Source organism: Malaclemys terrapin, chromosome 1 (assembly GCF_027887155.1).
Source record: "Malaclemys terrapin pileata isolate rMalTer1 chromosome 1, rMalTer1.hap1, whole genome shotgun sequence".
Lineage (NCBI taxonomy): Eukaryota > Metazoa > Chordata > Testudines > Emydidae > Malaclemys > Malaclemys terrapin.
Window position 1 is genome coordinate 263,578,498 of NC_071505.1, and position 16,655 is coordinate 263,595,152.

The 16,655-nt window shown below is 41.2% G+C and overlaps 1 long non-coding RNA gene across 1 annotated transcript in view; it reads right to left on the minus strand.

The window, feature by feature from the left end:
• LOC128828067 (uncharacterized) overlaps positions 1 to 9,689 on the minus strand; it is an 86,731-nt gene extending 77,042 nt beyond the window's left edge. The window contains exon 1 of the long non-coding RNA XR_008443155.1: positions 9,497 to 9,689. This is a non-coding gene — a long non-coding RNA (uncharacterized LOC128828067). The remainder of the gene's footprint in view (positions 1 to 9,496) is intronic.
• Between the last annotated feature and the right edge of the window lie 6,966 nt (positions 9,690 to 16,655).

Below are 16,655 nucleotides of genomic sequence, written 5' to 3' on the forward strand. Positions count from 1 at the left end.
TATCTTTCCGGGTACAGAAGTTAAGCTGACTGGTCTGTAATTCCCCAGGTTGTCCTTATTTCCCTTTTTATAGACTGGCACTATATTTGCCCTTTTCTAGTCTTCTGGAATCTTTCCTGTCTTCCATGATTTTTCAAAGATAATTACTAATGGCTCAGATATCTCCTCAGTCAGCAATTCGAGTATTCTAGGCAGAGCCGTCCCTAGGGCACGGCGAATCGGGGCAACCGCTCTGGGCCCCGCAGACTGGCGCAATTGGCTGGCGTGGTCGGTCCTGGAAGTGACAGATTTATCACTTCCACCCTGGGCCCTGCACCCTCCGCTAGGGACGGCCCTGATTCTAGGATGCATTTCATCAGGCCCTGGTGACTTTAAGACATCTAACTTGTCTAAGTAATTTTTACCTTGTTCTTTCCCTATTTTAGCCTCTGATCCTACTTCATTTTCACTGGCATTTACTATGTTTCACCCTTAGAATTCTAGATTCTAGAGTTCCGCTACATTGTTGGTACATACCTAACCATATTACAGCTTCACTTTTTCCATCTCACCTTTTTATTTAAAAAAACAAACAAACTTGCCCTTTCCCCTCTTATGGCTTATGACGTACAGTGGAAAGACTGTCTTGCCTCAGGCTTTTCTACTCTTATTTCTCCTGTATCACGAGCATACCACGTCTATGAGAGACATAGAAAAATCATTGTTCTTGCCATAAGATTTGCCTTTCCTCTTCCCTCTCTTCCACCCTTCATTACTTCGTCACACAGATTTGCCTTGTGACTCTACTTTTTATTTCTCATACTTGGACACACAGAGACCTGCAGTGTGTGGTGATGACTAAATCATTATTCCATGGGTATCTAGCCTGACCTGTCTTTGTCATCTAGTGGTCTTTAAAAGTATGGAGTCTTTCAGTATCCAGGTATATTCCTCATTATTTATTGTGCCTTGTCCATCCATTTCTGACTTGCAACATTTTGCTCTTTGTTTTTAAAATTCCTGACTCAAATGTGAGCAAAGTTAATAATCTTGCAGATGTTCTACATCAAAACATATTATAGTTTTAAAACACAGTAAAAGGTTGTTTTTTCTATTTATATTAATCTTCATTTGCACACCTTCAGGCTTTTAGCAGATAGTATCACTTTATTTTCATTAAGGCAGAAGTGGACCCTGACAGCTAACCTGGGTGTGGACTGACTGTGTACCAGTTCCTGAAGATTCCTGGCTTTTTAAAAAGTTGTTCTGCCTTAGTCCAAATCTCTCTTGCTCTTTTTGTGGGTCTGCTCATCTGTCACTGAATATTATTATAATTAATTATTTTTATTAACTTGCTCCTAGAGAGAACCGGCCCAGCTGAGATCAAGGCCCCATCAAAGCACTGCACAAGCACAGAGTAAGAAAGCCCCTGCCCCAACAGATGACCGTCTAAACAGTCAGGGCAGACAGAGGGCAGGAGGGGAAACAGAGGCATATGAAGGTGAAGTGACTTGCCCAAGGTCAGAGGCAGAGCTATGAATAGAACTCAGATCATCTGACTCTCTGGATGAAATCCCAGCCCCACTGAACTCAATGAGCTTTGCTGTTGAGTTGAATGTAGCCAGCATTTCACTAGATTGTGTTCCGTCCACAGGACCATAGTGCAAGATCCTTTGTCTGCCACTAAGTATAAATGCTGATACCTTTGGCTGAGACTTGTGTTTTTCACGCTCCCTCCCGTCTCATCTTTCCTCCTCCCTTTCTCCTCCTCTACTGTCAGCTTTCTCCCTGTTCCTCTTCCACGCTTTTGTCTTTCCCCTTCATTTAAAAATATTTTAATTTTTAGTTAAAGAAGAAAGTCAAAGTATGAATTCCACCAATATTTTTTGGTAACGAGCCGGGTTAAGTATCTTGGTGTCACTTTCAGTCACACCATTTCTCTAGAAAACTACAGGCTTTTTTTGTTTTCATGAGATTCACAGACATCTCCTCTGCTTGCTCAGCCAATACCCCACTGGTCTCATGACTGCCTCACTACAGCGAGGCAGCATGATCTTGTGATCATGAAGCTCAACTAATGTAATCCCCTTTTAGCAGGGCTTCTTTAGCAGTCCCTTGCAGCCTGTTCGGAATGCAGAAGCATGCTAGCTCACTGGCTTGAGCAGACACGATTATACGGGGCTCAAGCCTGAAAGTTGCTGAGTGCTTTGGCCTGATCCAGCAAAGCATTTAAGCAAGCACTTAACTTCAAGCAAGTGAACAGTCCTAATCAATGGAGCTACTCACAAGCTTAATGTTAAGCATCTGCTTAAGTGCTTTGTTGGACGGGGACCATAGCACTCAGCACCTTTCAGGATCAAGCCCATTCTCCCCCACCACTGGCACAGTTGGGTTTTTTTAAATCCTAAATGCTAAGCTCTGGCTATGACTGAGCCCTCGTTTTGCAAGTCTCCTCCTGGTATAATAGGTACATGCATTCTGCCACCACCTGTTTTCTATGGATTTGGGGGTTGTATTTGCTTTTGTGTTTCCAGGCATCCGTCTTAGAACATATCCCCAATTTCTTATCACTATTTTAATGGTGTCTCTTATTATGCCCACTATGCTAATATTTCATACTGTTGCCACCCTCTTTCTGGCTTGGACTTGCTCATTCGTGTTTTGTATTTTGAATTTTAAGAGGTGGGATTTGTATGATGTATATATTGCATTTTAACTGTTTTTATGGTGTTGTACAGTGCCCTGGTGAACAATTCATCTTTGCTTTAAGGGCGTGATACTGGAATGGAGTTTCTCATTCATTTTTAGTTCAAAGTAAATATTCTTTTGTCTTCCAGGATGAAACAGACACCAACACATTGGTCAAATAACACAGCGCTGAGTAACTGGAACTTCCACTGGGAGCATGGAAAGCGAAAAACAGTTACTAACGGTCTTTAAAACAGCATTAAAGGTTGCCAACTTGAGTTCATGCTCCCCTCCCCCCCCCCGCCCTTTCTTGAAAAATATCATTTTGAAATTAAATTCTCTGTCTGGGTGAGGGAGATAGGGTATAGTGTAGCACAGAGATCGGCAACCTCTGGCACCCTGGCGAGCCGGGCCGGTTTGTTTATCTGCCATGTCCACAGGTTCGGGCGATTGCGGCTCCCACTGGCCGCAGTTCGCCGCTCTAGAGCAATGGGGGCAGCGGGATGCGGCGGCCAGCACATCCCTCGGCTTACCCTGCTTACCCTGGTGAGCCGTGTGCCAAAGGTTGCCGATCCCTGGTCTAGGATGATGAATTCTAGGAATGGGCAAGAAACTAGTGAGAATTTCAAAATTGTGTTCCTTAACCAACAGCTAAATAGCGGCTCACAGAACAGCAAGCCAGATGCATTTTTCTAGAATTTAGGGCCAAGATTTTCCAAAGTAACTAGTGATTTTAAGTGTTTCAATTTTTGTATGCTCAAATTGATACACCATAAAGAGATCTGACCTAGAAACTGCTGAAAATCAGGGCTGTGTGCGGTATTTCTAACTAGGCATGCAAAATCACTAGTTACTTGTGAAGTTTTGGCCTTTTTTTTTAGCTTTCGGTTTACCCAACATTCCTTCTTACTGCATTTGTTAACTTAAAAAAAAAGAGTTATAGAACATTCATTTCCCTTCAATAGGTCTGAACCCTTTGTCCTCCACCCAAAACAGTGTTAACTGAACAGACAATGATTAGAAACAAAACACTTCTTGCTGTTGTTCCCTTCTCCTGCCCTTTTGTGACAGATTTATGTTACCAATTTGCCTGTGGCATTAGGTTATCAGGCTGAGACCGCAGGATTTTTAGGGAAGGAGATGAAGAGCACACCAAGTGTTTAAATTTTAAAGCTTTATTAATAAAATAATAAAATAATAGCAGAGAGTGCTGGGGATTTTTTATGTTATTTAGAGGAAGGAAAAAGCAAAGCATTAGTGCCCCAAGCTTTAACCCATTTTTATACGTACATTTGCACTACCCGAGGCTGGCCAAGCCTGAGCGTAACATAAGAAGAAGGGAGGGGAGGGGGAAGGGGAGTTTTTGTTTTGTGCACGGGTTGTTTAGAGTTTGTTGTGATTTTTATTTGCTTTGGCATTTGGGAGGGTTTATAAGTTTGGGGGTTTTTTGGGGTGTTTTTGTTTAGAGCTTTTTGGTTTTGGTGCTTTTTGTATTAGTTTAAATTGACTTTTTGTGAGGTTTTTTTAGGTTTTTTTAAAACATACCGGAGGCCGTGAGACGGTTATTTTTTGTTGTTGTTGATTTTGTTGTTTTATTTTATTTTATTTTGTTGTTGGGTTTTTTTGTAATTTTTTTAGCTATTTTTTTTATGGCTGGTTGGGGGGGATGGATTTTTTATTTTATTTTTGGGGGGCAGGTAGCAGAGTGTGTGCAATGGCCTTGGGCTGGAGTTAGCTTTTTATTTTTGGGTGTAGCTGAAACATGAAGTTAATTTGGTGCAGCTTTTTTTAGATTAAATGTGTGCTGCAACATTGTAAAGGAAGAGGCATTTGTTTGGAATACAGTTAGTTGTTTTTGGGTGTGCATTAAGGGCAGGAACACATTGGGTGTAATTTATGAAAAATTAAACACAACATAGTTAGAGATATTAACCATATTTTGCATAACCGCAGCCAATGCACCGAAAAATTTTGTGCCTGAGAGTGTAACCGCAAATTAAGGGGCACCCTGGCGTAGGTGGTCCTCCAAACACACACAGAGGTATTGGTAAACACATGGGCCTTAGTGGGGGCGTATTTCGATGCCTCCCCTTTCCAGTAGATGTGTTGATTTACCTTATAAAAGCGGCTTGGCAGTGCCTTTTTTTATACCTTATTTGAGGGGGCTTTATAGGCCACAGCTGCCAAGTGTTGCCCTTTGCAATTCATATGTGCTGATAGTTAGAAGATGTAGTTAGCACATACCACTTAGCCATGTTATTGGGAGGCACCACCTTTTACATGTTGCGATGGACCACCCAGTCGCAGAGGCAGCCTTCCCAAAGGCCTGGTTGGATTTTTATGGCAGGGGCCCTTCTGGGTTAATTCCAATTGGGATTTAATCAGGGAGGGATACGCAGGGCCACGGGACCTGAGGCTTTTGGCAGGGGGCTGCCCCTGGAAAAATACCCAGGTAATACGTGATGCCACATTTTAAGGATGCTAAGCCACAATTGCCCCCGCCAGTGGATAATTGACCTTTTTTTTTAACCATGGCCAATTTTGAACAGTGGTAAAATTAACAAAGAAGGACAAAAGGGTTGGACACTCGAGGATTTTTATAGATATGTGCTACCATAGATACATTGTCTTACATTAATACATTTTGAGGCCTGAAGCGGTCCCACCACTTTTGTTTAGGATGTTAAGGGCCTTTTGCTATTACTGCCTGGTTTTGTTAATAGAGCAAAAAAAAAAAAAAAAGAAAAAGAAAGAACACTGTAAATGTTTTTTACTGGGGAAACTGAGGCACAGAGGATAAATTTTGTACATTATTAGTTTTTTTGCTTTGGCCCTTTTGCCATTATGCCCTTAGGGCTTTTAACCTGTTTTTTAATTTTTTTGTTTGCTTCCTGCCTGCTTTGCTGGGCCCGATCCTGTTTTTCTTGTTGTCCCCCGTGAGGCTCGCCACCTGGACCAAACGCACAGCCAATTGACGTTTTAAATGTTTAATATTTTTTTTATGGCGAGCACACTGCCGTTGCGGTGTATGCTGGGCATGAATGGTTAAGTTTTTGACGAGTCCCTGAAGGACCAGTACTTGCTTAGCCAGTGCTTCCAGGCGGGTGCATTTTGCCTTTTTCGCCTGGAAGTTCTGTCTTAAGGCTTGCAACTTGTTTTGGGCATAGGCTTGGGTTGTAGCCTCGTTAGTAATTTGCACTTTTAGTTGCTCAATTTTTACCAGCTGTTGGGTACACACCTCCTCCCTTCCTCCTAACTCCTCTTTCTGTCCCGACAACATTTGATACCACATGGCTGCTGCAGTCCAAATTAATCCCACAGCTTCCCCTAGGTTTTTACCCTTTTGCTTTTTTTACACGGAACCCCAGGGATTGTATCCCACCTTGGCGAGAGCCCTCTCCAGCCGGGAGAGGTCCTCATCCCCCTTTGAAAGAGGCAGCAGGGTTCCGTCCCTCTTTGCTACCTCCCCCGTGGCTCAGTCCTCAGGTCCACCTGCCTCCCGGGACACCAGCAGGCTGTGCAGCCGGACTACCGTGTCCGCGTTCCCTAATGCCCGTGCATCCAGCCTTGAACCCATCATTGATGCCATCACCGTGTCCGCAGCTGTACCCTTCTGTTTTCTGAACACGTTATTACAATTTGTTAGTACCACTTTTAAGGTTTTTTTAATTACTCGAGATTTTACACTGCCCATACCGACCGGCACCGGGGCTTACAATGTTCACCCCCTGGGCCGGAGGGAGAGACACTAAGCCTCCTTCCGTATTACTTGGTTCAATACCACTGAGGGTCCATACACCAAAAACCTTTCCCGGGCAGAGCGAGACACCCTATGTTCTTCTCTTTAATTTAGGCATGCTATGGTTTAGGATGTATGCACCAAGGATTATATGCGTGGAGCGAGACTCCCTGAGTCCTCCTCCCATTACCCGGGATTTCTACAACCTGCACCCTACCCCCGCCAACTGATTTTTTTTTTTTACCTTGTTGTTTTACTTTTTTTTGCGGCCTCTGCAATTTTTTTAGCTTTTTTTTTTTTTATGGTTGGTCGGGGGATGGGGTGGACTCCCCCCTTCTTTCTTGGCAGGTAGCAGAGTGAGTGCAATGGCCTTGGGCTGGAGTTAGCTTTTTATTTTTGGGTGTAGCTGGAACATTAAGTTAACCCTTTCCCCCTCCCCCCTTCGGCCTTTTGTGGCCTGTAAACAAACCTTTTTTTCCACACTCACACCTTTAACCCTTTCCAAAATGCCTTGCGATGCTTGCAACAGCATTAGCAACACACAATGCTGATCTGCCTCCCCAGGGGACCCCCTGAGGGAGGGAGCCACTGGGTTTTGTGACACTTTGTCTATACATTGACTCTCTTTGCTGGTCTTCTGTGCAGAGAACTTGGGCTTCATGCTGCTTGTTTGACTCATGTGGTTTCATGTTGACTTTTAGGATATGTTATGTTTTAGTATCATGTTATTTTAGTGAGGATAATACAAAATCGTTTGCTGGCACTGCTACTACAATAGTTATAGATGGTGGAACCATTTTTGCAGATTGAAGAATAACATAACCCTATCCTAGGCAACTGTCTTGAAGGGAAGATTAGACCATTTTAACAGGACTTCCTGGGTTCATTCAGTGCTGTGCCTCAGCATCGCATTTTAACTATGCTTTGGTCCCCATAGCTTTGATATTTTATTTCTGAAGGTTTCTTTGGAGTTTCTGTTTCTTCATGGGGGTGAACAGGAGAATTTGGTAATTTTTAAATGGCATTTTCGTATTATTTAAATGAATGCCAGAAGGACTCAGGGTCTAAGCAGGGCCAGCTCCAGGCACCAGCTTAACAAGCAGGTGCTTGGGGCGGCCAAGGGAGAGGGGTGGCACCTGCGGCAATTCGGGGGTGGCAGGTCCCTCACTCCCTCTAGGAGCGAAGGACCTGCCATTGAACTGCCGCCGCCGATCGCGGCTTTCCCCCCCCCCCCCAATTGCTGCCGCCGGTTGCAACTGCGATTGCGGCTTTTTTTTTTTTTTTTGCTTGGGGCGGCAGAAATGCTGGCACCGGTCCTGGGTCTAAGGTATCCTCAGGTTGTGACACCCGATATGGACTGATTCTGCCTCCCCCATTCTCATCCCCCACTGGAGCACTGATCTATAATTGAGCTTTGTGTCATAAGTATAATGTCAATTAGTATCAAACAAGCCTTGCACTTTCAGTGAGAGTTCCTTCGCTTTTTTCCTTAATTAATGGAAATTACTGTCTTTTGTATTTAGTTGGTTATATAGTTAGGGATTTCTTTAATACTCTGTTGAGGACCTTAGCAGTGAGGTTGATATCATTTGCAGTTTGGCTATAGTGTTTCTTCAGGAATATATCAATTAGAAATTCTGTGACCAAGATCTGCAGGAATTTTTGCATTTCTTTGGAATTCTGTGTTCAGATTTCTTGAGACACCGAAGAGGTAACTTGGTGATTTGCAGAGATTTGTGCTGTTTAAAGATGTAGTAGTATGGTTAGCCTGAAGTAATGTACAAAGAAAAATACTTGGCATTCTACTTGGCTGCTTCTGAAGTTTGCAACGGTATAGTCCAGGAATGAAATAGTTTCCCTAACATTCTTGACACTCTATTGAACTAAGGAAACATGAGTATTTGTTTTCCGTGAGTTTTTGGTAAAAAGCATGCGTCAGCCAAATGTTATTCTTCAATATATAATATAGCAACACCCACATCAGAAGAATCACCCACATAATTTCAGTACATGAATAATAACTCTAATGTTATTGCTTGCTAGAATTAGCCCTTTGTTCATACTCTGCAGGTGCAGGTGCAAAGAATCTGCAAATAAGAGCAATGCACTGTCTGCATAGCGCAAACGTTGTGACTTAAAAGAATAATCTTTCAGTGTGGCCATCAAATTCAGCTGTTTGCTCTGTGGAGCTGACATCCATGAGATGGTTTGGTTTTCAACAGTTGAGTGCATCCACATAATGTAGTTTATTCCTCATGTGTTGCCTGCTTCAAGTATTAATGTTCATTCACTTGAAAAGTTCATGAACACTTAGGTTTACAACATAGATACTGAGGTATAGTGCATTCAACTTATCTGCCTGGCTCTGGGACTATAGATTAACCTGTTTTGCACTTGAAAAGATACCCAAACACTCATTTTAATGTTTCAGTGGATTTTGTGGAAAAAAGGGGGAAGGAGGAGAGAGATTCATGTGTATTAAAGAATATGCAGTATGTTAAGGTGAGCGTCAGAATTCTTGTATGAAGTCAGGGTCATTGTGATTTTCTTCAAACCTGGGGTATAAACATGCTTTCTTCTAAAAATCCTGAAAAAGCCTACTATGAAATGAGGCACAAAACATATAAATGCATGTTCACACCTTTAATGTAAAATAAAAGGCACACATTGTTCAAAATGAAGAGCCTGCAACTCTAAGTAAAACACACAAATCCAATAGTCCAGTCCCCTAACTAATTAGGTCCTCTATTCCTTTGTATCTGCAGATACTGAGACAATTACCAACTTTTTAATTTTTTTTTTTTTTTTTTTTTTTTTTTTTTTTAGCATTTAGCTTATTACAGAATTTGCACCAAGCCACTCTGGAATGTGCTAACCACACACACTATTGGAGCTGAGCTGACTGGACACCTTTTAAAAATTGACAGAATTCTGAATTCAACTGTCTACAATTCTGCTCCCACAGATTTCCCCCAGTTTGCATGCAGTGAACTCTTATACATAGATTTTGAGGTAGAACTCTGGAAGAAAGTCAGTTGTTAATGCTAGAAGAGAAAAGCATGCAGATTGTTTTCCCACTAGCCACATTACCTTTGCACAGGAGGAAAAGCAGTGGTGAGGTCTCCTATCTCATGTCAGTCTGTAGTGTTTTGGACAATGACAATGGGTATCAGCAGTGAGCATATATTGTCATTGCATTCAGGCACCATCAAGCATTCATAGTCACTGAGATATCCACACAAATACCAGACAAAGAAAGGAAATAATCATCTGGTAACATGCAGGAAAAAGAATGTGTGTGGAAGAAAAAGGAAAGAGGAATTAGTTTTCTATGTTGGAAGAAAAACTATAAATTGGAGACTTGCATACCATTACAAGAAGGATTCTGGTGTAGTTCTTATTTCCTCTTTTTCTTTCTCTTCCCCATTTCTTCTTGATGTTCTTTCTTTGTTAACTCTTGCAACATTGGCCATAGTTAAGTGGTGTTTACACATGACATTCAGTGAAAGGAAACAAATCATTGGCAAACAGAGCAATAAGAATAAGTTCCATATGTATAAGTGGAACATTCACTTGCAAAACAGCATGCTCTGCCTGCAGTACAGGATATAAAGGGCAAGATGTTCAGTGGCTGGTGCATGTGCATACATGAAGTATGTAAAACACATACACATCTGGACCCGTTTCATAACCCTACTTGTCCTTACAGCTAAGATGGAAAATACCAGAGAAAATACACACCATTAGCAGTAGAGCTGCAGATGCTGAAAGGGGTGTGACTGCCTCTTCTGAGTAGCCCATCCGTACAAAACCAAGACTCCCTCACAATAGAAAGTGTGCATGTATTTCACTAACCATTGGCACTTAGGTACAGTGGTGATGGGTGCCAGTATAAGAACCTAGATAAATAAGTGAAGGCACAGCCTCTCATGCCGGTAGACAATGGCCAACAACTCTAGACTAGACATTTGTCTTTAAAATAGTCTGTTGTTCCCCATGGATAACCACTCTTTTCTACCAGCAAGAGGGACTTGCTGTACCCCAGTCAGAGGACACTACACAGTCCTTCCTTCAAACTAAACCCAACATACTCAGCCCATGTACTTACTAAATACATTTGCCTGCTATTCCTTCAGTACCCAGTTAAGATACATATCTGTAGGGGCTTTAATTTCAGTCCACTCACACTCACTACCTCAACTTTGAAGAAGCTGCACCAGTTTATACCAGCTCAGGATCTGGCTCATAACCTTTTAAAACAATTATTTAAAATTAGAAATAAGAGAAACATAAAAATAATAAATAACAGAATATGAAAGAATCTAGTTTGACAGGGAAGGTAACAGCCATTCCAGGATATATTTATTGAAAAGCAGAGTAAATAAACATCAGCTGAAGGAGTTAAGGCCAAGTGACTCACTGTTGACTTGTTTTCCATGCTAATCTGCGCATGTGTCAATACTTGCAGACTCATTCCAAGAAATACATGGCAGGATGCAAAACTCAGAGTGGGGAAGCATGAAAGAAGTAGTATGCCATAAATAACTAATCACTTTACAAGAGAATGGTCAAGAGATATTTTCAGTCTGTGCAGATCTCCAGAGAACTTCTGCAAACTAGTTATGACATTACAAGTGACTTTTGTTCCTACAAACTTCTCTGCTCAAACTTGTGAAGAATCGCCTTCAAACTAATGTCTGTCAACAGAGCTCAGATGACCTATTGCTGCTGGCCAGTGAAGCTAAGCAAACTATAGACAGATTTTAGCTGGATCTGTGATTTGTTCTGAACTTGGTGTACTGATGCTTTCATACTCAATGGTTTTAGTTGTCCACATTTTATGTAATCTTAATTTTAAAGTATCAGAAAAGAAGTTTGTGCAATTTGGTTAATTTATTTGGGTTATCATATATATTTGATCTCTTAATATCATTCGATTTCATATTCAAACAGACAGGAATATGAAGCAATAATAAGATGAATGAGTCTGTGACCGTGTACCCCATAAGGCTTTATGGGGGGAGTGCTTATAAATGTATGTATGATATAACTGGAATAGGGTTTTGCTACATATGCCATGTAACATATCTATGTAAAGGTTATGATCCACTGGTTATGTTCATCCTAGTTGTATGCAGGCACCATTTGTGTGTTCACTGTATAATTGCTTGATTTCTAAGTAGACTTAGAACATTTGCAAAAAGAACAGGAGTACTTGTGGCACCTTAGAGACTAACAAATTTATTAGCGCATAAGCTTTCGTGGGCTACAGCCCACTTCTTCGGATGCATATCTTAGAACATTTGGTCACTTCTTGGGAAAGGAATGTGCAAATTAGGTGCTCAATCAGGAAGCACTTAACAGACAAAAGAGCTTGGAAGACTCCAATCCACATAAGAAGTCTACCTGAGGACGTTCAAAGTAGCATGTGGGTAATGGCTGCTACCTGCAAGTCCTAAGTCATGCATGAGCATGTGACTTGCCCATGTGATTCCAAATCTCCACTTTGTGACTGGATTCTACACAGGGTGAGGAGGGGGACTCCACCCACAAGAGAAAGTCTATTTAAACCCCTGGGAAACCCCTCCATTTTGTCTTCAGCTGGCTAAAGTAGGAGCCTCTCCACCCTCCAGAATACTTGGAAGAAACTGGAACAAAGGGGTGTGAGTGATTGCTGGACCCAGGCTAAAAGGAGATTAGTCTGTAAAAGGGAGCATTCTGGAACTGGTGAGGATCTTATCTGTATTTAGTTTGATTAGACATAGATTTGCGCATTTTATTTTATTTTGCTTGGTGACTTACTTTGTTCTGTCTGTTACTACTTGAAACCACTTAAATCCTACTTTCTGTATTTAATAAAATCACTTTTTACTTATTAACTCAGAGTATGTATTAATACCTGGGGGAGCAAACAACTGTGCATATCTCTCTAGCAGTGTTATAGAGGGTAAACAATTTGAGTTTACCCTGCATAAGCTTTATACAGGATAAAATGGATTTATTTGGGTTTAGACCCCATTGGGAGTTGGGCATCTGAGTGCTAAAGACAAGCACACTTCTGTGAGCTGTTTTCGGGTAAACCTGCAGCTTTGGGACAAGTGATTCAGACCCTGGATCTGTGTTAGAGCCAGACGGGAGTGGCTGGCTCAGCAAGACAAGGTGCTGGAGTCCTGAGCTGGCAGGGAAAACAGGAATAGAAGTAGTCTTGGCACATCGGCTGGCAGCTCCCAGGGGGGGTTCTGTGATCCAACCCATCACAGAGTCAAAATAATAATTTTTAAAGTTAATACATTTGCAATTATATTCCTCCAATTATATCTGCCAGACAGTCCTCATCTCAGTATGTATGTAGGGTCATCTCAACACCTTCCCCTGTATACGCTTGTATCAAGTACTGTCTTAAAAAATGTCTGTGTCTGTGCCAATGTTGTGCTGCATCCATTCCCTCAGATCCTGGAGATCCAATGATACTGAAGGGTAAGCAGAGGGCATGGACAGGAAGAGCTAGAATTCATGGGCAGGGATTAGAGCAGGGGTAGGCAACCTATGGCACGGGTGCCAAAGGCGGCGCACAAGCTGATTTTCAGTGGCACTCACACTGCCTGGGTCCTGGCCACCAATCTGGGGGGCTCTGCATTTTAATTTAATTTTAAATGAAGCTTCTTAAACATTTTAAAAACTTTATTTACTTTACATATAACAATAGTTTAGTTATATATTATAAACTTATAGAAAGAGACCTTCTAAAAACGTTAAAATGTATGATTGGCACGCAAAACCTTAAATTAGAGTGAATAAATGAAGACTCGGCACACCACTACTGAAAGGTTGCCGACCCCTGGATTAGAGGAAATAATTGGATCTCAGTATGACTGGTTGATATCAATGCATCTCTTTGCTCCTTGCTCTCCACTGGCAGGTGAAATATAATTGGCACAGTCCCCGTGCTGCCATTGGCTCCTCAGTCAGCTGCATGTTTGAGACCCCACTGACAGAGGTTACAAAATGCACATCAACACTGCTGCTGTTGTTGAGATCAGCCACCACTTCATAACTTATGAGGCTTTAGAGGTCACAATTCATGTAATGTCCATGGCGGTTCTTCGCTATCTCCCTTCTTTGAGCTACATCCCATTTATTTATTTAGTATTGGGGCTCTGCTGTATTTAAGTGCTGGCTGAGAAATGTACCTCAGTGTGGCATTTCTCCTCCACATAGTGCCCTCTCCCCCCACCCTTATCCGTTTCTGTGATTCGGGCCTTGGTGCTCTGTTCTGTGTGGTACAAGGGGTGGGAAACATGGATCACAGTGGCAAGTGCAAGAGACAGGACATAGCAACACAAGAATGACCTGAATGAATGCATCTCTGGGTTGCTTCTCCAGTTCAAAATACTCAGAGAAATGGGAAATAAAAGGCATATCACAAAGGTGAGCTGGCTGGTAATTATACCCTAAACTTTACATAGTAATAAAGTAAAAACGTGGAAAAACCATCTTCTAGGCCAGGAATATAACAACACAGATTGATTATATTCAACAGTCACCAGTATGTATACTATGTGCTTTATAGCAATTCTGGAGACTCTATATTGCTGAATGTGAGCCTCTGACTTGTCATAGTGAGTTTTACCAACAGTTAACTGTATTTGTTAGCGAGTCCTAGGAAAGTCATTGTTAGAAAGATCTATTTAAATATACCCAATGGGCCTGATTCAATCTCTCACTAGATTTGAAAGGGTGGGATTCCATTAACTTCAGTGGGATTACTGCTGATTTACATTGTTGTAAGAGATCAGATTTGGGTCCTATGGATAGGACTTTCAGAAGTGCTCAATGCTCATCTAATTGTGCTAGTTTAAAGTCAATAGTAAAGCTCTCGCTGACTTCCCTGAGAGAAGTTAGGCCAATACTGATTACTCCTGAGTAATATATTTTCATCCTTTCTAATTGCTTATCTCATTGAGATACACAACGGGCATTCATTCAGCAAGCTGTGCTGCCTGTGCCAGTTGAACCAATACAAAGAGCAATAGCCCGAAGAGTAAACAGAATTATGATGATTTGAACATAAAACATAAGGCTCGATCAAGATGTGTGCCAACAGGAAAAAAAGTAAGCTCGAATGGGAGGAAGGAAAAAGCTAGTTTGAGAACCTATTGATGGAAATAAATGTGAAATCCCTGAACACTTTAATACATATTGTCACATTAATCTGCATGCGGACAATCCTCCAGTGTAGATTCAGGGGAAATTCCCACTTATGTCATATAAGGTATTAAGATTTGAGCCATAGAGTAAGGGGGGGCTGCAGTCTTCCCTGAGTTCCAAGGTAATTCTTGTGTATAGGATATTTTATGCTAATGTTTTTATTTAGTATTTTAAACTTGGGGAGGGGAAACTGAAAAAACCCTTCTATTCAGGACTCAAACCCCTGGAATGATGTCACATGTCCAAGAAGACACTTCATTAGATAATGAATTTCAGTTCATACCCAAAAAGTTTTCTTGAACCCTACTTTCTTCACCAAGCGTACTATATGATTATACTTATTTGGGTCATTATGCAAACAAATGTGATGCACAACAAGGAACAATTCATTGAAATAGTATTTCCCTGCCTACCATATCAATGAGAAGTATATCTACTTTACTTTCCATGTGTATCAGCTGTCTTTCGATGGCTAACTTTGAGTTGTTATTATTGGATGAATTTAACTTTGCAACTTTTATATTTTACTTGAACACATACAGAAACATAGGAATTTCCTAAGTGAAAACGTATTTATGAAAGTTTGATTCATGTTCCTCATGGCCTCTCAGTCAGTCATGCACAAACAGAGGATGGTGGTGTATTTTCATACAGAAAAGATGTAAAGGACCAAATTTTCATCTTAACGTTAACTAAGTGTCAAACCCCAGCGGTTCAGTTTGGGGACCCCAATTATAGGGCACATAGACATCTAAATCCCTAATTATACTTCCAAATCAGGGCTAGAGACTTCTACCATATATGGCCTAAACTACAGGCATAAATAATTCTGTATGCAAAACTGGCTGCCGTTATTTGTAGCCACAAAATATTTTGAAGTAAAATCTGGACCATAACCTCTGCCACCTACAGAATAAATTCAATGGATGAGTCTATAAATGAATTATCTACAGAATTATTTGATCAGTGTTTATGCCAGATTTTGAGAGACAAGTACACTAATTATTATTATTTATCTTACAGTCCTCTTCAGGCAAAACTTCCACAGAAGTTGACTCCAAGATTTGGCTCATCATCATTAAGATCATATTGGTATAAATTACTGTCATATCCTCAGGCCACTATGAAAAATTTCTCATACTGGCTGAGTCACCCAGAGGCTCTCCAAGGATTCCAGATTCATTTTCACAGTTGAAGTGTGTAATGCATATTACAACAGTGCTATAAAAAAGTATTGGAAAGACAAGGTAGGTGAAGTAATACCTTTTACTCGACCAACTTCTGTTAGTGAAAGAGACACGCTGTCAAGCTACTCAGAGCCCAGGCCTGAAGAAGATCTCTGTGTAGCTTGAAAGCTTGTCTCTTTCATCAACAGAAGTTGGTCCAATAAAAGATACCTCACCCATCTTGTCTCTCTAATATCCTTGGACCAACAAGGAGGCTACAACAACACTGCAAATAAAAAAGTATGTACATATAAACTGTTTGTAGAGTTAATAAAAAGCAAGAGCTCCATCTACTGGTATGCAGAGTTGACTAGTGTTATGTTTCTATGTTCAATAAAGTTGTTGTTGTACCATACACAGTTTAAGCCAGAGTGCATATGTTCACTCAGTTTTGGAACTCAGCCAAGCCCTTGATAACATGCTGCAGCTGTGAAAGTGCTAGAGAAAACCTATAGTGGTAATACTTACACTACACAGGTCTCTCTAACTTCAAGGCACCTTACAAACATTAATCAGACCTTGCCATAAGCTTGTGATATAGAGTAATGGGCACATTTTACAGATGTGGAATATATTTGGGATCATGTGCAAATTGATGTTCAGAGTCCTTCTAAGCTATCATACAAACATAGTGTGATATAGCATGGCCAGAGGGCAGCAGGAGAGTGTTCAATGGGAGATATGTAAGCCCCAGGATGATGAGAGCCTTATTCCCTGTAGAGGCAAGAGAGGCTGCTACAGATTAGAGCACCTGAAACCAATTAAGCCAATTAGAGCACCTGAAGCCAGTCACCTGATAAAAAAAACCCTGCTTC